The sequence below is a fragment of the Sceloporus occidentalis genome, unplaced genomic scaffold (assembly GCF_023333645.1).
Source record: "Sceloporus occidentalis isolate IW3139 unplaced genomic scaffold, rSceOcc1.0.p SCAF_18, whole genome shotgun sequence".
NCBI classification, from domain to species: domain Eukaryota; kingdom Metazoa; phylum Chordata; class Lepidosauria; order Squamata; family Phrynosomatidae; genus Sceloporus; species Sceloporus occidentalis.
This window is the reverse complement of record NW_028316998.1, coordinates 15,379,626-15,405,947: the sequence shown is the minus strand read 5'-3', so window position 1 is coordinate 15,405,947 and position 26,322 is coordinate 15,379,626.

The following is a 26,322-nucleotide window of genomic DNA, read 5'->3' as shown; positions in this document are numbered from 1 at the left end:
CCCTTTGAACACAATAGTATGGTTACATTATACTTTGTGACTTATACGTTTATGCAAGATCTGTGCATGCTGTGAAGCAAAAAGGGGAAGATACACCAATCAGCCATAACATTATGACCACTTTCCCAATATTGTGTAGGTCCTCCTTTTGCCCTCAAGACAGCCCTGACCCATCGAGGCATGGACTCCACTAGACCTCTGAAGGTGTGCTTTGGTATCTGGCACCAAGACGTTAGCAGCAGATACTTTAAGTCCTGTAAATTGCAAGGTGGGGCCTTGTTTGACCAGCACATGCCACAAATGCTCAAATGGTATGGAGATCTGGGGAATTTGGAGTCCAAGTCAACTTGTTGTGTTCCACGAACCATTCCTGAACCATTTTTGCTTTGTGGCAGGGAACATTATACTGCTGAAAGAGGCCAATGGCATCAGGGAATAACATGTCCATGAAAGGGTGTACATGGTCTGCGAAAATACTTAGGTAGGTGGCACGCGTCGGATTAAAATCTACATGAATGTCAGTACCCAGGGTTTCCCAGCAGAACATTGCCTAAAGCATCACACTGCCTCCGCTGGCTTGCCTTCTTCCCATAGTGCATCCTGGTGCCATGTGTTCTCCAGGTAAGTGACGCACACGCACTCAGCCATCCATGTGATGTAAAAGAAAACGTGATTCATCAAACCAAGCCACCTTTCCCCATTGCTATGTGGTCCAGTTCTTATGCTCATGTGCGTAAGCATAAGAACTGTGTGTAAGCACTTTTGACCCATGGGTCAGCATGGCCACCCTGACTGATACACCGTGTGTTCTGACACCTTCCTATCAGAACCGGCAATAACTTTTTCAGCAATTTGATCTTCAGTAGCCACCCATGACCCTGTGGCTGGTTTACCGCTTTTCCTTCCTTGGACAACTTTTGATTGACCACTAAAGACCAGGAACACTTCACAAGAGCTGCAGTTTTGGAGATGCTCTGACCTAGTCGTCTAGCCATCACAGTTTGCCTCTTGTCAAAGTCGCTTAGATCCTTCTGCTTGCACATTGTTCCTGCTTTTAATACATCACCTTTGAGGATGAAATGTTCGCTTGCTGCCTAATATATCCCACCCACTGACGGGTATCATGCTAACAAGATTTTCAGTGTTATTCACTTCATCTGTCAGTGGTTGTAATGTTACTGCTGATGTTATGGGCTAGTCAAGGGAGATCAGAGGGTCCTCCAACTAGTTCATACTCCTCACTTCCTTCAAAATGTATTTAAGTGATATGCCAAAAAAGCAATCAATGATGTTTCAGGCTACAATATTAATAATAGTAATAATACCAACCAAAGGACAGCATTGAAACACCATGTATTTTTATTATAGGGTTCTTACTCACTACCCAATTAATATTACTTAAATCCTGTGAAGACCTTTGAAAAAAGTTATGGTTGTCATAACAACCATGACTATGATTCATTCCTGCAACATTTACTACAAATGCAAAGTAAAGTATAGACATGGAATATAAATAAAGCATTAGAGACAAGCTCTAAAAGCAAACCATTTATAACGGTTTCAGACAAGAGTCCCAAGTAGGAACATAAGCATGATTATTGAGCCACTTGTGTTTTACAGTAGTATATGTGATAAGGATTTATGTGTTCCTCAAAAAAAAAGGTAGATTATGAGATCCTGCAAACAAAAATGGAACTGGTGAGATGTAATACATTTGACAGGTGCACATTATTGATATAATCCTCTTGCAGTACTTCTCACTTAGTCCTCTAGGACTAGTAATTGACCAAGTTTCTGTAAATCCTAAACCAACAATCATCTATGAGAAATGGTGTAGGAGCTGTTGTGCTAGAGAAATATGTAATTTAGTTGTTGAGTTGGAAATATTTCACACTCAAAATGATTCCATTTCTAACACTTCGTTACCATCTAAGCATCTGTTTAATATGTGTTTAAATGTTTGAGCTGCCCATTCTAGCATGCTCCACACCATGTATGCCCCACAACAACCATGAATATTGGTCCAGGGACAGATTATCTTCTTACCTACAGAAGCGTTTGTCACGTTAATTTATTGGTATTTACTTTGGGTAAGCATTTTTATTCCCTTTTTATCTGCTATTCTCAGCACGGGCAGCAGCTGTGCAGGGAGGGAGGGGGCTCGTTTAGACAGAGCTGCTCAGCAGCTCTACTCGTTTTATGTGCAGTGAGTTAGGGAGAAGGTCTCATTTAGACAGAGTAGCTCTGCAGCTCTACTAGTTTCCTATGCAGAGGGGGAGGCTCATTTTATACTCATTTCATGTGTGTGTGTGTGGGGGGGAAGTTAACCTTCTTTCTTCTAAAACTTTCCCCCAACACTATAAAATTATACATAGGGGGCATATGACATAGGGTTTCCCTACCTCACCCGGAAAGGCCTTCCCTTCTTAGCGCACATCCCGAACTCGGAGCAGAAGTTGAGAAGAACCTTGCAAATGATATCACAGTTAACAAAGTCTTTATTAACAAATCCTACTCTGCTCCTACATTCAGCATTGGTTAATTTATTTGGCCTCTATCTGCTGGGGGGGGTTCAGGGTCTGAGACACACTGGACGTTCGCCCCCTTCAGGACCCTCTTCTTCAGGGCATTTTGTGCTTTTCCAGGCATCCCCTCACCTCACTCTTTCTGCTCCCCATTTCTATCTCTATGTTCTCTCTTTCCTGTCCCTCTTACCTCTCCTTTCTAAGAGGCAGGCCCCTATTCTACCTACTAAGGTGGCGTTTTCAGGGTCTAGGCACATTCCAGGCCGACTGGGCGCTTGCTCTTGTTTTAACCCTGCCACATATATATTTTGTGACACTGTAATCCCCAGGGAGATGCTTAGTTTGGCATTTGGGTACAGGTGCTATCCATATCATAAATATGGGTCCCTGGGTTGGAGCAATTGGAGAGCAGGGTGGGCCAATGCTCCGTTCCCCCATTTAAGCGATTAAAAATAAAGCACTGTTTTGCTACAAGCTGGTGTTCCTGACTCTGATTGCACTAGAGGGCTGTGCTTAAGACCCCTAACTGTGACATTTATGGCCCTCGTGCTACAGAGTTTGTCACTATATATATATATATATATATATATATATATATATTGTTCTCTCTACAGGGGACTTACTGGAAATGACACTGTGCAGTATATATTTCCTCTGATTCTGCTGTCATCTGCGTAACACAGGCACTGAATGGAGTCTAATGCACTGCTATTTCTGTTACTCCCACATATTTTTACCGTGCAGAGAAAGAGGAACGTGTCTTGGCAAAGGCTGTGCATCTGTTGGTATAATTACTTCCTTGTACAATCAGATAATTACACAAAATGACTCTCTGTGATTGCAATTCTACCATAGCTGCTATGGGTGTTTATTTGGCAATGCTGAAACCACCCTATTTTAGCCCTGGCAGTAGAAAGGAGATTACCCCACTCATACAAATATTTTTGTTCACTTTCCATAGTAGATGCTGCCTGTCTCCTAGAACTCAGCACTTGAAGGTCTTTTGGGCATGAGTGCTATGAGTGCATTCTACGAGAGAACCAGGGTTCAACACTGGCTTTCTGTGAACATGCATACTAATCAAGCCATCAAGCCTAAGGTGGTAGAGCCGAGCAGAAATTTCATATGATTAGTCCTTTAATAATACAGGCAGGTGCCTAGGTGTTCTTTAGAGCTAGTAGAAACCATACTATTAGCAGCCAGTGGCAATAAAAAATGTTGGATTTGTTGGGGACAGCTTTAACACATTTAATAAAAAATTAATTATACATAATCTAAAAAAAACAATATTATATTAATCACAATTTTGTTCCAAAGTAAAGATTATAGTGATAATAATATGTATGTGGAAAATGTATCACATCTTCATAGATTTAAGTGCCCTCTTAGTCAATGGGGAATCTAAGCTGCTGCTTAAACTGCTAACATGTTAGTATCATCATGTCTTATTGTATTGTGAGTGAGGGCAATGATTTGGGTGATTTGCACTAATGACACCTTAAACCCCTGTAGCCCCATTCTCTATAGTTACAGATCTTGTGCTCCCTCAACTGGGCTTTGGGTTAAAGGGCTGTGCAGAGACATCTGGGTTGATGGGCTTGCATCTCTGTCACTGTAACCCCCTGAGGCTGAGGACACATGGGGGCATGTTTGAGTTGGGGAAGGGTACACTGGTGGATTCCAGGGGAGACTCTTCACCTGCCTGCCCAGGAAACGCTTGATGCCCCTGACCTGGACCTAGTCACAAATTCATGGAACTGTACAGCAGCTAGGAACCGCGATGATGCCTGCCGACAATTGGAACTGCATCGCTACTGACACCCGTTGAATTTAATCTGTACTGTTAATCTATGACTTTAACTGTGTATTAAGGCTGTGCCCATATGTACTGTACATCCATCGAAACTTTGCCTGTATACCTGATTGCTCATATCCATTTATTGTATACTCACATTGTACTTGGATGTCATTATATTTTGCATTGTCAATAAACAGAATGTATTCAGTATAACAAAATGTGAAATATATTAATATATTGTGTCATGTTTAACCACAGATTTACATGCCACTAACCCTTCGACACAAGGACTGTACATAATCAGTAACACACCAAAAAATATAAAAATGAGTTATAGGCTAAAGAAAGTGGCAGAAAGAGCAGAGCATGGATTATAGGCAGGGTAAGATGAAAGTAGGTGCAGTACTGACAGGAGTTTATATTGGGTTGTGACTCCCATGTTCCCTCCAAAAATTTGTACTTGAAGGAAGCATCTAATTTAGTTACTCGTTAGTACAGCTCTACTATTTACTATTTGCATATAAGATAAAACTATATACATTACCTTGTGCCCCTTGACTAAACAGAAGCCTTGGTATAGAATCCACATCCAAAAAGTTAGACATGTTTGTAGATCTGTCATCAGCCTAATTACCAATCTGCAATCTAAATTAAGAAAAACAACAATTTATTATAAGCATTTCATGAATTTCCAGGATTCTAAGCATTTTAAGTCGGCTTTACCACAGCTGATAATGATGCTTTTTTTACAGTATAACTCTTTCAGTGACAGAGGGGAATTTAATTAATACATGAAACTGTTACATGAGAATTTTGAGGTAATGATAAAAGCCGTAATTACCTTTATTACTCATTGATAGCGCCCATGTATATTGGGTATTTATGTAAAGATATGGGAAATATGTACAATTAAGACATTAATTGTTTATTAGTACAACCATTCAGAAACAGGGAATAGAGGAAATTCCTCCGGCTTTTAAAAGCAGGTAGCATTGCTTTAATGTCGCAGTGAGTTTGTAGAGCTGGAATGCATTGTAGAACAGCAATTCTTCTGCAGTACAATAATTAAAAAGTAAACAAATCAATATTTTATAATTGTCATTTGCCTAAAATAATGTTCCAGTGAACCGTACATAACAACCACAATGTTACTACATGACAATTACAATCACATAGTGCTAGCTGCAGGACTGATGCTATGCAGGGTCCACGGACCACAGTGTATAATATTATTAAACATGCACAACATTGGGGTCAATTGAAGCTTTTCAACCATGTCATGCCTTATTTTTAGCTTCTGCATTAAATCAATGCAGTTCCCCGCTAAATATATTTTATCTAACATTCACAAAAGTAACCTTCATATTGCAAATAATGACAGCTTCTGCAACACAGTTCTGAGATATAACGGCAGTGATGGTATGTTACAGGTGTCATGCTTATTATATGAAATGTGGACTATCTATCACTAAGGTCTAATAATTGCTTAATCACATTTATCCAGTCTTGTTCCAAAGATCCTTTTAGCAAAAATATTTTTTTCAAAAAGAACACTTCAGAGATGAAGAAGTCGCTGCAGTACAATTTGTCACTCAATTCCTAGCTCTCTAAACAGGTTACATACAGCTAGAAATAGACAGACATTATAAGTAGGAACTGAGATGTAAAAATAAATGCAAGTAGAACCCATGCATAATGCACTGAAGAGAAAAAAAACTTTTTCTTAATAATAATTATGATGGATTTCAAGGACCAGATTGATAACAATAAGTACTTACAGACAACATCTGAGAGATGATGACCATTCGAAAAAAAGCTGTTTTTAAGCCAGGCTGCCTCTGTCTTTTTTAAAATAGCTCATTGTAAAGAACAGTTTTGACTCTTCGACAAGAACCGGGATGAATAATGCATACTGTCAAGCGGACTTCCTGTGATCAACTGATTAAACTGGCTAGTAGATGTTTCCATGGTAACAGAGTGCTAGAGCCCCATATTTTCAGTGCCCTTCTCTTAACATGGGAAAATCATTGTCCCTCCCTTTTATTAAACTTATCTAGGATTTGACAAAGGGTTAAGTTTAAAGCTATTTCAAATTTACACATATATAATATCTATATAAATGTAATGCCATTAGTGAAAAGAAGCCAGTTTGCTATTTTTTAATCAATATGAATATGTTTCCGATATTGGAATTCAGTTTATGTTCATCTGAAACAATCCTTTTTTGACAAGCGTCTATTATTAAATCATACATGTAAAGGATGCATCAGTAACCTCTAGTTATTAATAAACTGTCATTTTGAAACCAAAGAACGATTTTTAACATAGCGGCAGGATGGTAACTCTAGTAATGTATATTCTCTGCACTTGCCAAGAAAAATAAATAAAGCATACACAGATTAGAATTCAATTGGCAGAGACCGAATATAAATATGGTATAGTGACAAGGATTAAGTTGGGAATCTTAGCACTCACCAGTATTGCTGACCTCTCTCCCCAAGTCAAGAAGAATGATCCAACTTGGGTCATACAGGAGACCTTGGAAACAGGAAAGTCACAGCAACCAATTTGCACTTGAAGCATAAATGAAGAATATGAAGGATAAATCCTGAAAGCGTTGCTGTGTTTTCCCCTCTATTATCTTACGCTGAACCTCCTATCTGAAATCTGAGCAATGCAGTTCTCTATTAGTATACATTAGCTTCGTATTTAAGATTTGAATAGGTTTTGTCATTGAGTGTTTTGTGTGTTCTATCAACTGCTCCGACAAAATTTCATTTGCATTTAAAATTATTCGTCTGATTACCAGGCCGAGGAAGGGAAGCAATGGCACATAGCACTTCCTAACCTTTTGTACAGCTTTTGAAATCATGTAGTGCTGTTTTTGTGATCATTTACGTCAGGGAAAGAGAGTCATTATAACAAGTATTTGTGTTCTAACAGGAGATCTATCCACAGGTTCTATGCAGTCAGCAAGTGGTTTAGCCCAAGCACTATTCATGACTTGAAATATGTATTATATGAACACAATGAAAATATTGTACAGTGAAGAGGTAGAACAGAGCACAGATCGAGGGCATACGTCCTTAATTAAAACAGGGAATTAAATCAAGAATATCAATTTTTGTTGTATTCATGAATAAACTATACATTGTGCAGATCAATCTCTCAGCTAGTGAATAGGATTGGATGTGTAAAACATAATAGATAACAGGTTACTAGGGCAATCCATCAAGTGCTTAGACACTGCAAAACTGGAAAATTACATTGTTTGCCAACTATTTCTAAAGGCAGTGTTTATCAATGTGAAAGGTACCGAAGGCTATGGAACAAGTTATTCAAGCTATTCTTTTGTGGTATTTTTATTGTAACATATTGACTACAACATCCCACTGGAGAAGGCTTACACCTTGTAATGGATAAGATAAATCTGAAGAAGTTTATTTTAGATATGATGCAACTTTTCAATTTGAAGATGGGTGTCGCTATGTATTTAATCCATGTTCTGTGTATTTATGTTCAGTTGTGTTTGGTTATGCTGTATCTGTCTCTCCCACCTGAAGCCTATGCCATTACCACACCTGACCTAACCAACAGGCTTTATTACCCTGCCTCCCTCACCTGAAGCCTATGTCATTCACACCTAACCTAAAGACCAGGCCTATATCTGGACACTCCCCTGTTACTTAGGTGCCTTTGCATTGAAGTTATAGGACCATTTGGCTCTGGCTCTGGCCCTGTACCTGATCCTGCCAAGTGGGCTTCCTGCCTTGTGCCCTGTCCAGTGGGTTTCCTGCCTTGTGCCCTGTCCAATGGGCTTCTTGCCTTGTGCCCTGTCCAGTGGGCTTCCTGCCATACGTCTGTTTAACCTGTATTTGCTTCTCCTGCCATAATATACAATACATAGTATTAACTTTTAAAACCCCAATGCTGCAACTTACCCGGCAGATCCCACTGGTCTCCCTGTTCTATCAGTTAAATGTCCGTACAAGCGACTTTATTGGTCGTTTGTACGGACATTTAACTGATAGAACAGGGAGACCAGTGGGATGTGCCGGGTAAGTTGCAGCGTTGCGGCTTTAAAAGTCTGTACGAGCGACCAACAGAGTCGCTCGTTCAGACTTTTAAAACCCCAATGCTCCAACTTACCCGGCAGATCCCACTGGTCTCCCTGTCCAGTGTGCCCTGTCCAGTGGGTTTCCTGCCTTGTGCCCTGTCCAATGGGCTTCTTGCCTTGTGCCCTGTCCAGTGGGCTTCCTGCCATACGTCTGTTTAACCTGTATTTGCTTCTCCTGCCATAATATACAATACATAGTATTAACTTTTAAAACCCCAATGCTGCAACTTACCCGGCAGATCCCACTGGTCTCCCTGTTCTATCAGTTAAATGTCCGTACAAGCGACTTTATTGGTCGTTTGTACGGACATTTAACTGACAGAACAGGGAGACCAGTGGGATGTGCCGGTTAAGTTGCAGCGTTGCGGTTTTAAAAGTCTGTACGAACGGGGGGCGTGGCTACCTGGCATCCATGATGGACGCTTAAGTCCGGAGCTCCGGCTACCCCGGCTCTTTTTTTAGCTTCTGAAAAGCTCACACGCACAGCATGGGCAAACATAATAAGGCTCCGGTAACCCCGAAGCCTTCGGGCTCGAAAGGGAAGGGTTCGCTTACCTCCGTGCGTTCCTTCTTCCAAGCTCCTTCTGACCAGGATTCGCGGGACTCCTTTGCTAGGCTTTCATCCTCTCCTGCAAGCCCGGTCAGCGACGCTACCGCTGAGGACGCTCCTCCGTCTGACGCACTTTCTCCGGATCCGGCGGTCTATTCCTGGAGGGAGAAAATCAATCTGCTACCGACTAAAGCGGACATCAGTGACATTGTGGATCACGCTACCTCGGGGATTCGTTCCAGCCTTACTGCAATCCAGGTGGATATCCGCCATATTGGAGAGCGCGTGGCGGCGCTTGAAGAAGACCAGCCCCGAGTCTGCAAAACTATTGACTCCCTGACATCGCATCTGCGCGACCAATCGACCGTGATCCGCAATCTATCTCGCAAGCTTGAGGACCTTGATAATAGGAGCCGCAGGAGTAATCTAAGGGTTCGTGGCCTGCCCGAATCTTTCCTACACACGGATCTACCTGCAACTCTTCAAGCAATTTTCAATAAGGCCCTGAACAGAGCCGCTGAGACTGCAATATCATTTGATAGGGTTCATAGAGCCCTGAGACAGAGGCCTTCGGATTCCCTTCCCCCACGGGATGTGGTGTGCTGCTTGCGGGATTTCCCGCTGAAGGAAGACATCGTGAGAGCCTTCATACACAGACCCACCTTCACATGGGACTCACACAATATCACTGTCTTTCAGGATTTATCCCCTGCCACTCTGCAGAATCGGCGCATGTTGCAGCCTGTTACCAAGGCTCTCAGGGCAGCGAACATACCTTATCAGTGGGGCTTCCCATTCGTCCTGATAGTACGCCAGGATTCTACTACTTATGTCATCAGTTGCGAGGTTTCTGACTGGGAATTCACTTTCCAACCTCCTGCGAGCCTCTCGGACCCCTCCAGAGAGTGGTCCCCTAGACCTCGTCGACAGAAATGCCAGGGACGGCAAGACGACGCTCCAGCCTAGCTCTGCAGCCCGTCCATTTGGTCTCCTGCTCTCCACTCTGCGGCTCCTCCACGTCGTCGCCTTGGATGATCCTCCCGAATGCATCTACCCCGTTGGGCTTCCCTTCGGGCACGTCGTGGCACCATACTCGGGACTATCGGACTCTGATGGTGTGGGGTAACGCATAAAGCTTTTTGTTTATATTTTAGTTTCTCGGTTTTATTTGTATATTTTTGTTTATGGTTTGGGGTTTTGGTTTTTTTTCGGTGCGCCCGCTTCGTCGTCGCTGAAGGGGTCTCTCACCTTCCTTTGCTCTCCACCACCTATGGAGCAGTCCCTAATTTTTCGGTGCCTATCTTGCTCTTGTTATGGTCAGGCCCTGTCACCTGCCTGTCTCTCACCATAATTGCCTGGGCGGTTGTTAATGGGCTCCCTGGTGGCTTATACTTGCCACGGAGACGGCGCCTCCCGCACTACACGCACATGAGGGGGCACATCCCCCCCTCTCCCTTGCTTTCTCTTTTTATTATATTTTATTTTGTTTTCTTTCCCTTTCCGTTTTGACGGAGATGCCTGACCTCTCCGCTACGTGTCCACTCGCTCATGTGTTGCGTGTGTTATATCGTACCGGCTCTATGTAATCCTTGTTATTCATTATGTTGCGGTTTCTCAATCGGTTGTGTTGTTCGTTGCCACTTCCACGTTCTCTAGAGCCATCCTGTTCCCCCTCCTTGCTGGGGTGGGCTACGGGTGTTAGACCTACTGCTAGGTCACTAGGCTCATTACTTGATGCCTTGGCATCCGGGGTCTTCGACTGCACCTTCTGTGCTTTTCCTAGGCTCCCATTGTTATTTATTTGTTTCTTTGGTTCTCCTACTCTGTTGTTTATTTTATGTTTTTTTTACACTGCCATCGCTCTACTAGCCCGGTCTGCTCTCTCCAGATCTCCTATAAATGATACCCGATATTATTAACATCACCTCTCTTAACGTGAGAGGTTTAAATAAACCTCAGCAGCGGTCTAAATTGCTCCACTACCTCCATTCCTCCAGGACGCATATTGCGTTTTTACAGGAGACGCACTTTAAGGCTCCGAAGGAATTTAAACTCACCGATCATCGCTACTCCCAGGCATTCCTCTCCAGTTCCCCAGATTACAAAACCAAAGGTGTGGCTGTAGTCATACATAAGTCGCTTTCCTTTCAGCTCTTGGATATCTGGAGGGACCCAGCGGGCAGGGCTCTTTTTCTTAAAGGGTATTTAGGCAATCATAAGGTTACACTTGGTAATGTTTATGCCCCCAATCGCGGCCAGCACCTCTTTTTAAGCACCATGTTGTCTAAATTTGGAGACTTCCAGGAAGGTCTCGCCGTCTTTGGTGGAGACTTTAATATGGCCCTGGACCCTTCCAGGGACTCTTCCTCTAACTCCTCTCATAGTCCGTTTAAGCATATTAAAAAAGTTAAAGCAGCTCTTCATACTACTCAATTGGTTGATGTCTGGCGGTCGCAACACCCTAATGTCAGGGATTACACGTTCTATTCTGCGGTCCATGACAGATACTCTCGGATAGATTTTTGTTTTTATCTCACCATCACTTACTATGCCTCCACTCGTCCGGCATAGGCATCCGTTCGTTCAGTGACCATGCCCCCACATATTTCTCCCTCAAATTGTCGCAGCCTTGCGTAAACCTTGGAGCTGGCGACTTAATGAAAACCTCCTTGACAATCCTACCCACTTAGCGGACAACTCGTCTGACGACCTCCCTTTCCCTACAGTCTGGGAGGCACACAAGGCCGTGATTAGGGGGCACTTGATAAACCTGGGAGCCGCTCTTAAAAAGACTAGACTTGCTGATATCCTCTACCTTACTACCCAGATACACCGCCTGGAGAAGTCCCATAAAGCCACGCTCTCACCTGATATCATCCCTCAATTGCAGGCCCTTAGGGAACAACTTGCCACCCTTCTAGACAGTCGGATCAGACGCTCCTTTTTGCTGACAAGGAGATTGTTTTATGAATGGGGTGATAAGCCGGGCAAGTTGCTTGATCGTGCCCTCAGAGCGCAGAGGACTTCATCATTTATTTCCAAAATTCGAGCTCCCGACGGCTCGCTCAAACATGAATCCACCGTCATTGCCAAGTGTTTCCACGCCTATTATAAATCCTTGTATAGTTTACCCATGCCGTAAACACTTACCGCGGCGGCTAGCCCCGGAGGCCTTAGAGGCGCTGAACTCCCCGATTACGTGTGATGAGGTCGGTACTGCGTTGAAAATGACCCCTAAAGGTAAAAGCCCGGGCCCAGATGGCCTCACTAGTGGTTATTATAGCCGCTTCTTCCCGGTATTGGGTTCCCACTTGACAAAACTCTTTAACCTGTTTGCTGAGGGCCATATACCTGACCCCCACTCCAACCTCGCCCACATTGTAGTCATCCCTAAGCCAGGGAAAGATGCAGAATGCTGCTCGAATTATCGACCCATCTCGTTGATTAACACCGACCTTAAGCTACTGGCTAAGGTGATGGCCCTGCGCTTCCAGCCGTTTGTCGCTTCTCTCATCCACAAGGATCAGGTCGGTTTCGTCCCTGGGAGGGAAGCCAGGGACAATACCATCAGGGTCTTAAACTTAATCGCGTACGCTAATGCCCATGGTCTCCCTCTGGCCTTGGTATCCATGGACACCGAAAAGGCGTTCGATAGGGTGGCCTGGCCTTTCCTCTTTCGAACCTTAGAATCCATTGGCCTGCACGGTAACTTCCTTAACCAAATTAGGGCTTTATATGCTAATCCCTCGGCCCAGATCAAAGTAAATGGCATCTTGTCAGACACCTTGCACATTACGAACGGCACAAGACAGGGGTGCCCTTTGTCCCCATTATTGTTTATTTTGACGATGGAGCCGCTGGCCTGCGCGCTCCGGGCCAATCCGGACATCGCCGGCCTTCCCATAGCTAACCATACTCATAAATTGGCCATTTACGCTGATGATATGTTATGCATCACGACACAACCACGCTCCTCCCTTGCACATATCATTACAGAACTCCACACGTTTTGAGAGGTCTCCAATTATAAAATAAACTTTCAAAAATCTGAAATTTTGGGGATCAATATTCCCGACGCGCTTCGAGACCGGCTGACTAGACTGTTCCCCTTTCGTTGGCAACCCACGGCGATTAATTACCTGGGCATTTGGATCCCTGCCGACCTTTCCCACCTGCGTCGTTTGAACTATGAGGCCTTATTGTCTTCGGTCCTCGTAGACCTTCGTCGATGGGCGGTTCCACATATCTCGTGGTTTGGTCGCATCTGGGTGCTGAAAATGTCCATCCTCCCGAAATTCCTCTATCTCCTCCAGTGTGTCCCAATCTTTCTCCCTAGGGCATACTTTAAAGCATGCCACAGGATTTTTCGGAGATATATTTGGGGTGATCGTAACCCCCGGTGGTACTGGATGGCTTCCCCCCTTCGTCGCGTTGTGGAGTGGTCGTTGGAGGTCCCGAAGCTGTGGGTCCCCTTAGAGAATTCTTTTATGTTGCATCACATTTCGGCGGTTCCTTGGCTGCCTGCCCACCTTCGGCACCTATCGCTGCCATCCCACCCCACGATATCGGCTTCGCTGCGTGTCTTGTCGAAGTTGGCCTCCCGGGGCCACCTCACGACTTCGCCTAGTCCGTTGTTTCCCATTACTCACAACCCTGCTTTGCCCTCTGCCACTCAGACTCACCTTAGGGCTCTCAGCGCACAGCTCAAGGTTAAACATGTCAGACTGCACTTGCTTCTTCAGGGTGCGGAATTCCGACCCCTGCAGGACTTACTCTGACAGACTCCTCCCTCTTTTCAGCTTACCTTTCTACACCACCAACTTAAACATTACGCTTCCACTCTTTTACCGAACGCTCACCTTACCAGGCCGCTGACCAATTTCGAAAAACTTTGTGTATTACCCACTGAGCCGTTCCACCTTCTTTCCCATATTTACGCTCTATTGATTGATGAATTTTGCACCAGTAAACCGTTTTTTCTCAGTCTCTGGGAAAGGGACTTGTCCATCCAGCTCACGGAGCCTGAATGGGATCAGATATTTCTGCCTACACATAAGGGGTCTATTTCTAGTAAGGTTCAGGAATGCTCCTTTAAGCTTCTGTCGCGCTGGTACAAGGTCCCGTGTGACTTGCACCATTACCAGCCCCAAATATCCCCGCGGTGTTGGAGATGTGGGGCCGCGGATGGCTCTTATTTACATCTTTGGTGGGATTGCCATGACATCCGCCCCTTCTGGGAAACGGTCAGCGCGGATCTCAGGGAGGTGGCTGACCCTGACTTTGAACCTTCCCCTGCGATACTTCTTCTCCACCACACCCAGTCCTCCTTTGGCTCCTATAAGTGTTCCCTGTCTTTGCAACTGCTCCAAGCCGCGAAATCTGTTATCCCCCGATTTTGGAAAACTCGGGGTCCCCCTCCTATCGGTGCTTGGTTTTCTAGGGTTAATTTCACCTACCTTATGGAGGATTTGGTGGCCGCTTCTAAGGGGAGGGAATACAAAAATGACCTCAAATGGCTTCCGTGGACAGCCTTTATTTCGTCTCCTCGTATGATCGACCTGGGTTTCGGTACCCCTGTGCGACCCTGATACCCCTACTGCCTTGTCGGTCGTCATGCCCCCTGCCCGCCGGGACACGTGTCATTAATATCGTTTCCCATCTGTAGTGCTCGCTTGTATGACTTCCTTTCACCGAGTCACCTTCGGTAGTTCGGCTGTGCAGTGTATTTGTTTTGTTTTACTTTTTCGTTTGTTTCATTTTTGTTCTGTTCTCTTCATGGTACGATGGTACAATGTCATGTGATTTCGTGGTCCATGCCGTGTTTCGATTTCTCCTCTGCTCATGTCACTTACCTGTGCATGTACTGTGCATGCTATTCAACTCTGGACCCCGTCCGGTTTCATTTTTCCTGCCTACTGTCTGATGTTTTTCCACGGGTCCTTGATAGCACATTTGTCCAATTCTGTATTATATTGTGCATATTCTACAATGTTGCCACTGTTTGTATCCATTTTATCAGTATGCATATTTTCAATAAAGGAGAATTGACTAAAAGTCTGTACGAACGACCAACAGAGTCGCTCGTACAGACTTTTAAAACCCCAATGCTGCAACTTACCCGGCAGATCCCACTGGTCTCCCTGTTCTATCAGTTAATAAATGATAGAACAGGGAGACCAGTGGGATCTGCTGAACAAGTTGCTTCATTAGGGGTTAACTTTTTAAAGTCTGTACGAGCGACTCTGTTGGTCGTTCGTACAGACTTTTAAAACCACAACGCTGCAACTTAACCGGCACATCCCACTGGTCTCCCTGTTCTATCAGTTAAATGTCCGTATCAACGACATTAGGGGCCGTGCGAGTGAGCCTATTGGTCGCTTGCACGGCCCTTTAACCTATGGATTTCCGCTCCCATTATCTAACGCAGCAGGGGTTATAAAGGCCGTGTGAGTGAGTGACAGGACGTCCCTGTAGGCGACCAATAGGCTCATTCGCACTGCCCTATAACCCGTGACGGCGAACCTGCGGATTTCCACTTCCGTGAACTGCCGCAATGCCGCGAAGCCAAGGTAAGTTAGAAGGGGAAGTGACCAGGGAGAGTGGTAGACGAAGACGATCACGAAGATCTTCGTAGTGTGTGTCTTTGTCTTTGCCTACGTTTTACCGCCGCTGTCTTCTCTTCGGCGTGCCTTCGGAACGAACACGAAACGCACTCTTCGTGTTCGTTTTCATGTTCGCCCGAAGACGAATGCACAAGTCTAGTGTAAAGGCAGTGTGTATGGGCAGTCATGTGTAAGGGCAGTGTATGTGTGTGTTTATGGGCAGGTGTGTGTAAAGGTAGTGTGTAAGGGCAATGTAAATAAAATTACCTAAAATAGCTTCCATTCTTGCCTCTAGCACAAAAGGAGCTAGCTATTTATTACGCAATGAAGATAATACTGCCTAATGGCAGCACAGGCTGTTAGACCAGAGGCCTACCTTGGGGGAGAATTCTTTCATGGCTACATAAGTCATGCAGTTAAAGGGCAAACCATTATTTTATGAAATGTGTCCAGTCTACTAATATGAATTTGCCTAAAAAAAGGATCTCTAAGTTAATTGTAAATTCTAAAAACCTAAGCTAATTATAATGATATGTTGGCATACATGTATTGGTATTGGAAGATAAACACAGAGATAATAAAATCACAGTTTGATTCCAGTTTGATTCCCTCACTAATGTAGCCAGATGGAACATTATACTTTCTGCATTTCTATTTTCTGCTTTGGTATTGCTACAGCATACAAAGATATTTTAGGCAATTGTATTCTTCCAACTTTGTGGGTACAGTTTTGTGAAGGCCCTTTTCTATCCCAGCAAAGCTGTGCCCCTGTCTACAAAACAAGGTCCATGAAAACATGGTTTGATAGGTTTGGTGTAGAAGAACTTGGGTGGCCCGCACAGAGCCCTGACCTCAACTCCATCCAACACCTTAGGGATGAACTGGAACAGAGATCGCGAGCCGGGCCTTCTCGTTCAACATCAGTGCCTGACGTCACAAATGTTCTACTGGATGAATGGGCAAACATTCCCACAGAATCACTTGAAAATCTTGTTGATAGCCTTCCCAGAAGAGTCGAAGTTTTTACAGCTGCAAAGAGGGGACCAACTATACATTAGTGTCTATGTGATTAAAATGCAATGTATTAGAAGTCCCTGTTGGTGTAATGGTCAGGTGTCCCAATACTTTTGTCCATATAGTATATATTTGATCATGGCCCTGTTACTTTTATGATGCACAAACTTTCTTTGAAAATCACCTGTTTATCAGACATATTTGATAAAGCCCCTGGTTGACAAAATGCTTTAAAAAGCCAAGGGTAATTCATGGTTTACTAGGAGAATGGTGATCAGAGGAATAACAATTTTACTATAAACCGGACTGCTTTAATATTGCATTCTATTGGTAAGATTCATAAATAAATCACTACTACATCATGCTGTTTTAATTACCGTACAAAGAGAGTTGTTTCTGTCAATATCTACGCCCTCTCAACCAATGTTTTAAGTTATTATAGGAAAAAACTCGTGTCCATCATGATTTGTCAATGGGAGTCTGTCGAAAAGAGGACTGAAAAAGAGGCGGCGTCACGTGGATATAAGATAAGGTATTTGGAACATTGGTGACAAGATATAGATTAAATAGAAAACAGTCATTTGATCCTATTAATTGATTGCTCTTATACATCACTTTTAGCTTTTCTGCAATATTTCAAGTACAGCATATTTGATTGACACATTTCCTTGTTGCAAAAGTTGTTCTATAACTCATTGTTCTTGAAGACTATGAAAATGCCATTATTATTCATATAACATTTAAGCGTATTCAATTGTTTCCGGCCTTGTGTGGGTGTATGTGATGATATTTTTTAAGAAGTGCATCACTTCTATAGATATACTAATGGCTGCTTGATTGTCACTCTACTCACAGTGCAGACTAAATTATGAAAAGGTTACATATGCATAGATATAGTCTTTCTCTCTCTCTCCTTCTCTCACTTTTTATAGAAAAGGTTACACTTAAATAAGAACAACCTTGAGACCAATTCAAACCGAGATGGTTAGCTATCTACTGTAAGTTGAGACTTCCTCCTATGTGATTTCAGGGGTTATATGTATATTTTACCGAGGTCTTATTGTTCTGAAAAATAACCATTGTCTTATATTCAAGTTCATCTTCTAACCAGATCTCAAATAAAGGTCTGACTACAAGACTAAGATCCAGATCCCCCGCAGCGCTGCAGGGGACCTGGATCCTCCTCTCTGGAAGCCAGTGGACGTCTGTGCGATGCGTGTAGACAACCTCCGCTGCTGCCAGCACCTCCTCTGGGGCTTCGATGATGGGGCACAGGCATCACATGACCTTCGGGTACTTATTCATAGAAGCTCTCGGTGGAAGTGCGTGCATCACTCCACTAGACACCAAGGAATCTGAAGCACGGGGAGAAGTCTAGGGATGCACTAGTAAGTTGGGGGAGGGTAAGAGGGGCGTATGGGGCGGTATAAGGGCTTTCTGGAGGCAGAGTGGCATATAGGGGGTTAAAAGGAATATCAGGGAGGCAGAGTGGCATATAGGGGATTAAAAGGTATATCAGGGAGGCAGAGTGGCATATAGTGGTGTATAAGGCATATCTGGGGCAGAGTGGCATATAGGGGTTAAAAGGCGTATCTGGGAGGCAGAATGGCATATAGAGGGTATAAGGCATATCTGGGGGCAGAGTGGCATATTAGGGGGTATAAGCCATATCTGGGGGGCAGATGTGCATAACTGGGGGGAGGTTGGCAAATAAAAGGAAATAAAAACAAAAAATGCATTTTTCTCAATCATAGCTTTTGGGGTAAATCAATATTTATTACGATTTTCTAATTTTTCAGGGATACAGAAAGGAAAAATCGGTGAAGGGAAATTAGGGGACACAGGCACCAATATAGTATGCAAGAGGTTACAGCAGGTGGCATACATGAGCACAATAACCTGTGGAACCAACAAGTATGTGAAGTACATCCGAGACATTCCAAACGAGCATAGTCATGTGATCGCGACCCACACGGGAGCCAGGTAACATCAGTACATTATGGGAGAAATCCCAGCAGATAATGTGTGACGGCAAAAAGACAAGGCATAAGATCACGCTAGCAAAAACTTACAGGGAACATGACGAGGAGGCGTCACCATGAAACCCGTACACAGATGGCATGGCACAGCAGCAGATCACATGAAAGAGTACGGCATATAATGTACAAAAAGTATGACATACGGTTGCAAAAGTGGGGCATGGCAAGGAGGTGCGTGGTTCCCCAGAAGAAGGGGGGAACGGAGAAGAGGGAGGAGGGGGAGGGGAAAAAAAAAAGAAAAAAAAAAAAAAAAGGGGGAAAGGCCCAGTATGGATCTGTTACGTTCACATGGGTGGCGTGTCAAATAAGGAGCTGACCGGAGAATCAGAAAGGAGCTGCATCCAATAGAACCAGGTGCGCAGATGCTTAGATACCGCATCCGAGGCGGAACACATCAGCTCGTCAAGGGTCCGTGTCCTCTCAATGCGTTGAAACCACTCCCGTATCGTGGGGGGGGACAGAATCTCCCCACTGTAAGGGGATCAGGGCCTTCGCTGCAGTCACTAAGTGGCGGATCACAGAGGCTTTATACCAAGTAATCAGGTAAGGCATGTGGTGAAAGACCAAAAACTCCGGGGGAAAAGGGGATAGTGTTGTCCGAGGGGGTTTGCAAATACGAGTGCACAGTCATCCAGAAAGGGCGTATGTTAGGACAGTCCCACCAAAGGTGGAGGATGGAACAAGGTGAAAAGCCGCACCTCCAGCATGCGTCCGACACAGCAGAATTGTAGCGTGCAGTAGAAGCAAGAGATCGGTACCATTGGGCACATGCTGGGCAAGCAGCTTGTAGGACATTTCCTGGTCCCTATTGCAGATGGAGCAGCGGTCTGTAAGAACACACAGCTTCTCCCACTGATCCTCCGAGAAGATTATGCGCAGAGAAGACTCCCATTTGCCCATAAAGGGGGGAGGAGCGGGATGCAAGATTGTCAGGAGGAGGCTGTAGAGAAGGGAGACGCCATGAGCAGGGAGCGAGGCGGTAACGCAGAGGCGCTCAAACATGGTAAGGTCCCTGAGGACATGATGGGGCCGACTCAAGGACCTAAAAAAGTGACGAAGCTGCGAACAACGGAATCGGGCCAAAAGGGTCGGAGGTCCTGGGGCCACTATGTCCCCCAAAGACGCAAGACCGGTACGAGACAGGTAGGCACGAATACCGGAGCCCCTCACCGCAATCGCAGTGGGGAAGAGTTCAACACCCATACCCGGTGGGAAATCCGGATTATCCCCTACCGGAGTGAGCGGCGACGGGATGGTAGACAGCGTGGTGCCTCGCAGCAAGTAGTGCCAGACACGAAGCGTCGCCTTAAGAAACGGATGGTGGGAAGCCTGCCTGTTGGCCATGGGAATTGCCAGCCAGGGCAGGGAAGCCCAAAAGATCGTCCTCCACTCCAATCCACTGTTTCTGAGACAGGTTATGCACCCACTCCAAGATCCGAAGGAGGTGGCAGGCTCTATAATAAGTATGAGGGCAGGGAAGCGCAAGGCCCCTTCTCGACTTGGGGAGGATTAACGTACTAAAGCTAATGCGGGGGGAACGGCGCCCCCACACGAACCGCAGAGAAGCAGAGCGGACGGCGGCAAAGAATGAGAGAGGTATGTGGATGGGGAGAGTTTGAAACAAGTACAATAGTCGGAGCATAGCAGTCATTTTTAAGGGATTAATACGTCCAAGCCAAGCGATCGCAAGCCCAGACCATCTTCGCAGATCAGATTGCAAAGATGTCAGCAGGGGAAGGAAATTGTGAGCATAAAGCTGAGTAAGATCAGCAGACAACCAGATTCCCAGGTATCACAACTTCGAGCTGCACCACTTGAAAGGAAAAAGAGCACTCAAGAGCACTGCAATCCTGTGGAGGCAATGTGACATTAAGGATCTCCGACTTGGTCATGTTTATCTTAAAGTGGGAGACTGCGCCATACAACTGAAGCTCCCGCAATATAGAAGGAAGAGAGATCTGAGGCTGAGAGATCGTAAAAAGGAGGTCATCCGCATATCCCAGGAGTTTATGAGAGGTGTGACCCACCTGCAGGCCCTTAATATCGGGGTTCAACCTTATTGCTTGCAGTAAGGGCTCCAGGGAGAGCACAAATAACATCGGCGATAGAAGGCAGCCCTGGCAGGTCCCATTGCGGATAGGAAAGGCGTCAGACAGAGAACCGTTGATGCGGAGAGACGCGCGGAGGGGAATGTGTAGAGTGAGCTGACCCAGGCGAGGAACCCCGGACCAAAACCCATACGGCGGAGAGTAGCCAGTAGAAATGACCAGTCAACTCTATCAAAAGCTTTCCTCAATCATAACTTAAATATGACAAAATAGTTTACATGTGAATTAAGCCTTATACCCCTATATGCCACTCTGGCATATAGGGGTTAAAAGGCATATCATGGTACAGAGTGGCATATGGGGGGTATAAGGCATTTCTGGAGGCAGAGTGGCATATAGGGGTTTAAAAGGGATTTCTAGATGCAGAGTGGCATACAGGGGGTTAAAAGGCATTTCATGGGGCACTCTTCCTCCAGAAAAGCCTTATGCCCCCCTTTATGCCACTCTGCCTCCCTGATATGCCCTATACCCTTCTATATGGCACTCTTCCCCATGATATGCCTTCCAACCCCCTATATGCCACTCTGCCTCCAGAAATGCCTTATACCCCTATATGCCACTCTGGCATATGGGGGTTAAAAGGCATATCATGGGACAGAGTGGCATATAGGGGGTATAAGGCATTTCTGGAGGCAGAGTGGCATAAAGGGGGTTAAAAGGCACTTCTAGAGGCAGAGTGGCATATAGGGGGTTAAAATATATCCAGAAAAGCCTTATGCCCCCCATATAACACCGCCCCCGACTTACCACTGCTTCTGACTCCCTGGTGGGGGCAGCGGGTGGAGGCCGTTCATGAAATTAAAGGGGCAGGCGTGCACGCACCATGCCGCCCAATGGCCGTGCCTCAGCTCTTCGTCCCACCCCTTTTAAGACGTGGAACATTGGGCCATTGGGCGGCGCTGTGCGTGCATGCCAGCCCCTTTAATTTCATTAGGCATTGGTGGCTGGAGGAGACGGCTTTCAATCTTGCTCGCAGCCGCTCACCGGCTGTTTTGAATGTAGGTGGCGCCAGTCCTGCAGGCAGGGTATCGGTTTCGGCATCAGAGCAGTTTGCACGAGTACAAGTACTCGGCATCCCTAATTCAGGCATTGTCGAGTTTAGGGTGAGGAACCCGATATGCAGGATACACAGTACTCAGGAGCAGACCAACTAAGCACAGCGAAATCCGAAATAAAACCCGGCAGCGTAGTCCTATAACAATAGGCAAAAATCAGGATTGGAGACAGCAGTGTCATCGTATAATAGATAGCCAAGGGTCAATAACAGGAATCAGGTAGAACAGCAAAGAATAGATCTGTCGGGCACAATAGTGATACTCAGTGCTCATTTTTAAGTCCACCACCAGGTCGAACCCGCCCCTGTATGTGGCGTGGGAGCTGGTACCCGCAGTCAGCAGGTACTCTGGGGGTTTCTTTGCGGGGAATCAGGTAAAAAATAAAGACCACCTTGCTAACCTGGGTTGTAGATGTCTGGCGGATCGAAGGTATTCCAGGTTTTTATGATCCGTGAAGGCAATAATGGGGTGAAGGGCACCTTCTAGGAGATGTCGCCACTCTTCCAGTGCAAGTTTTATAGCCAATAATTCACGTTCGCCAATACAATAGTTTATTTCGACAGGTGTGAGAGTCCTGGAAAGAAAGCTACTGTAATGTTTCACCCTTCACTGTCTGGAATTCTTTACACTCTGTGCTTCTCATTTTCTTTGACAACCACGACAGAGGGCTACCTGTCTTGTGCGCCCCATCCAGAGGGCTACCTGTCGTGTGTGCTTCCAGACACGAGACTTTCCATCTGTATATGTTGTTTTACCATCATCTGCAATACAGATTATATTATCATATACTGCCTATGGTTCGTTTATTTACGCCTGTCTGTGGTACCCCCTGCACCTGGGCTCCTGCCCTACCCATGTACCCGGTCTGTGACAGCTACGGGGTGAAGTTGACCATCAGTGTCTTGTCTCTGGGAGTCGGACGCGTCAAGTGTATAGGTTTTTTGCAGATCCGGTAATTGGAGAATGGGAGCGGAGGAGAATTTATTCATTAAGTGATCAAAGGCCTTCTGGGCCGCTTCGGTCCAGCCAAATTTTTGTTTCTACGAAGAGAGGGCGGTGATAGGTTGTATTACATGGGAGAAATCTTGTATGACTTTACGATAAAAATTAGCAAAGCCAACAAACTGTTGCACTCCTTTACGGTCTGTAGGAGCTGGCCAGTTGAGAATTGCCATGACTTTCTTTGGATCCATCTCAATACTAGCTGGGGATTCAATACTTTGTACTTTAAACACACATTTTCCTAATTTGATGTAAAGTCCTTGTTTTCTTAAACAAGACAGTACTTGGCACACATGTCTCCAATGCTCCTCTAATGACGAGTCAACACAGGGACTCAATCACCTGTGTACAAAGAAGATGGCTAATCCCTATTTGGAGGGTCAAAGGAATGGCCTCCCTGACTATAGGGTTGGTCTTGAGGGGACTTCCATCCACAAGTTGGATAGCAACCAGGTTTTTCTTGATACAGGATCTGAAGTGTCTCAGCGTCGATGAAGTTTTCACTGGCTCCGGAGTCTACCATGGCTGAGAGACGGGCTGTTTCTTTAGTCCACTGCAACAATACAGAAATGGATTAATGATTGTCACGTTCTGCCCAGGCTGCGGAGCTGCATTTCTGTCTTGTTTCAGTTTCCCTGTTTTGCTTCGATCCATTCCTGGATTTCCTTTTGCTTCAAATCTGTTTCCTTTATAAGGTGTGCCCCACCTGTGTGTTCTGTTTGTCTCAGTCTTCTGTCTAAAGGTATGTCTCAGTGCTATGTGTTTGGTTTACATGTTTGGTTTACATGTTTGGTTTGTTTCGTACCACTGTCAGCAGGGATTAGCGTTAGGACCCACCGTCATTGGAGTACTTTTCTCGTAGTGGTGGGCTAAGCATACTATGGCCATATGATGTAACGGAATCTCCAATTGTTATCATATAGTTCTAGGCTAGTTCTTGTAGTCATGTTTGTTTGTCTCTTATGTACCTTTCCCTTCTTCCTTGTATTATCTGAGGATTCTGGTTCCTCTCTCCTCTCCCTATGTCCTAGTTTATATGGCCTATCCTTGCTTAAAGGAGAAGCGTCCGAGGATTCCGGCTCCTCACTCCTTCCCCTGTGTTCCTTGCCTTGTTCCCTGTCCTTTGTTGTGCCCTGTATCATGTATATCTTGTCTAGTAATGTTTATTCCTTGTTTGGTTCACTGTAGTGCCCTGTAACATGTATGTCTTGTCTGGTTATGTTTCGTGCCTGGTCTCCCTGTCCCTTGCTTGTTATGTTTCTGTTTGCCCTTTGCTTAGCTTCCATGCTCCCAGCCTGCAGCATCCTGCACGTGATTCTTGTGTGATGTCTCATGCCTGTTCCAGGGTGCCTGCAGGATTTCACTTTGTTCTGGACTACATCTGCTGCCATATCAGGGCGCTGGTGTTTGGCTGCAGTACCCTAGGTGCTCAACACCTGGGTGAGTGTGGTCACCCTGCAACCAGGCCCTGTCCAAACTCCACTACTGCACTGTGACTCCTGCATACAATCATCGGGCGCGCTGGGTCCTTTCAGTCATCTGTTTGGACCCAGTCCGTGACAATGATGTGATAGATAAGGATGTCTTTCAGAATTAGTATGAAACAGGGTGATCGGTTTCTTACCCTGAGTATAGCGGGTATGGGTTCTACAGTCTTTGTATGTATGTGTGGCTGGATTTACCACAATACATACAGAGGTTCAAAGCTATGCGACGTTCCTTTTGCATAGGTTCCTCTGTAGAAGGAGGAGGTGGAGCCCTGGAAGACGTGGCTTGTTGTTCGGATCGCCTCTCCCGGAGCCTTCTATCAATCTGTGTTACAAACTCCTCCAAAGAGGACAGAATAGAGGTGCGGGTGAGTTCATTCTTGATGGCCTCCGACAAACCCAGCGAAACTGGTCATGAAGTGCAGGTTCATTCCAGTTAGACTCTAGGGCCAGGCGCCTGAACTCCGTGATGTATTCCCCTACTGGCTGCCGACCTTGCTTCAAAACTCGTAATGTAGGTTCAGCCGAGGATATTCTGAAGGGGTCCATATAGAGGTTATCCAAAGCTTCACGGAAAGAAAGACAAGAGTCCAACAGTGTGCTATTACTGTGTAATAGGTGGTGGGCCCAGAGTTGACATTCACCAGAGAGTAAGGATATTACTGTATGTACCTTGATGTAGTCGGTAGAGTAGGTCCGGGGTTTTAGGCGAAACAGGATCTCACATGTGATGAAAGCACGATAGGTCCTTCGGTCTCCTGCAAACCGTTCAGGTAAAGGTATCTGAGGGTCGAGGGCCGTGGCGCCTTCAGCAACTGGGGGTGCTACGGTAGGTGCAGTAGATGGAACTTGCTCAGCAGATGCACTCTGTTGCATCTGTAGGTGATGCACCTGTTGACGTAAATGGTGTTGATCAGCTTGAATTTCCTGAAGTGTCTGTTGGAAATTGGTCAATTGCTGTGTAAGGGCAGTGATCGTATCTGATAATCCTGCGGCTTCCATAACGGCTCAATTATTATGTCGGGTTTAGGGTGAGGAACCCGATATGCAGGATATACAGCACTCAGGAGCAGACCCACTAAGCACAGCAAAGTCCGAAATCAAAAGCCGAAGGGGCAAGATTGGAGACAGCAGCGTAATCATTTAATCAAAAGCCAGAGGGTCAGGATTGGAGACAGCAGCTTAGTCGTATAACAATAGCCAAAAAATCAGGATCGAAGACAGCAGTGTCAGCGTATAATAGATAGCCAGGTGGTCAATAACAGGAATCGGGTAGAACAGCAAAGAATAGCTCTGTAGGGCACAATTACTGAGCACTGAGTGATACTCAGTGCTTGTTTTTAAGTCCACCGCCAGTGGTCGCCCCACCTCCATGCGTGGCGCTCCCCGCCTTCTCCATTCAGGAATTAATAAGGAGAGGTGGGGGCGCACGCACTCTCTGAGTTTGTTGCAAGAGCAGGCATCGTAGCAGGAGCGGAGACGGCAGTGAAAGCGGCAGTGTGGGAGCTGGTACCCGCAGTTGCTAGGCTGGGGGTTTCTTCCTGGACCCTGACAGGCATTCTCCCCCCCCCCCAATAAGATGCAAAATGTGATGGTCGTCTTATAATCAGGGTCATCTTATAATTGAGCAAATACCGTACTTTTCTTTCAATATGTGCGGGCCCTGCATTATGAACGGTTCAGATAGTCAGGTAAAAATCAAGGTATTCCATGGATTTAACTATGTCAGGGGCATCCAACCTGCGGCCCTCCAGCTGCTGCAGGACTACATCTCCCATCCTCATCAGCCAGCCCCTTAGCTGAAAGAGCATTATGGAAGATGTAGTCCTGCAGCAGCTGGAGGGCTGCAGGTTGGACGCCCCTGAACTATGTATTTTACAGGACACAGCTGTTCTTGAATCAGAAGCTCAGTGGGATTGGACATTTCTAATGAAGTAAAGTCAGTGACTTAAAGTCACTCTCCTGGAAGCTGTACTACCTATGCCCAATAAATCCCAATTATATAATAAAAAAATACAAAAGTAG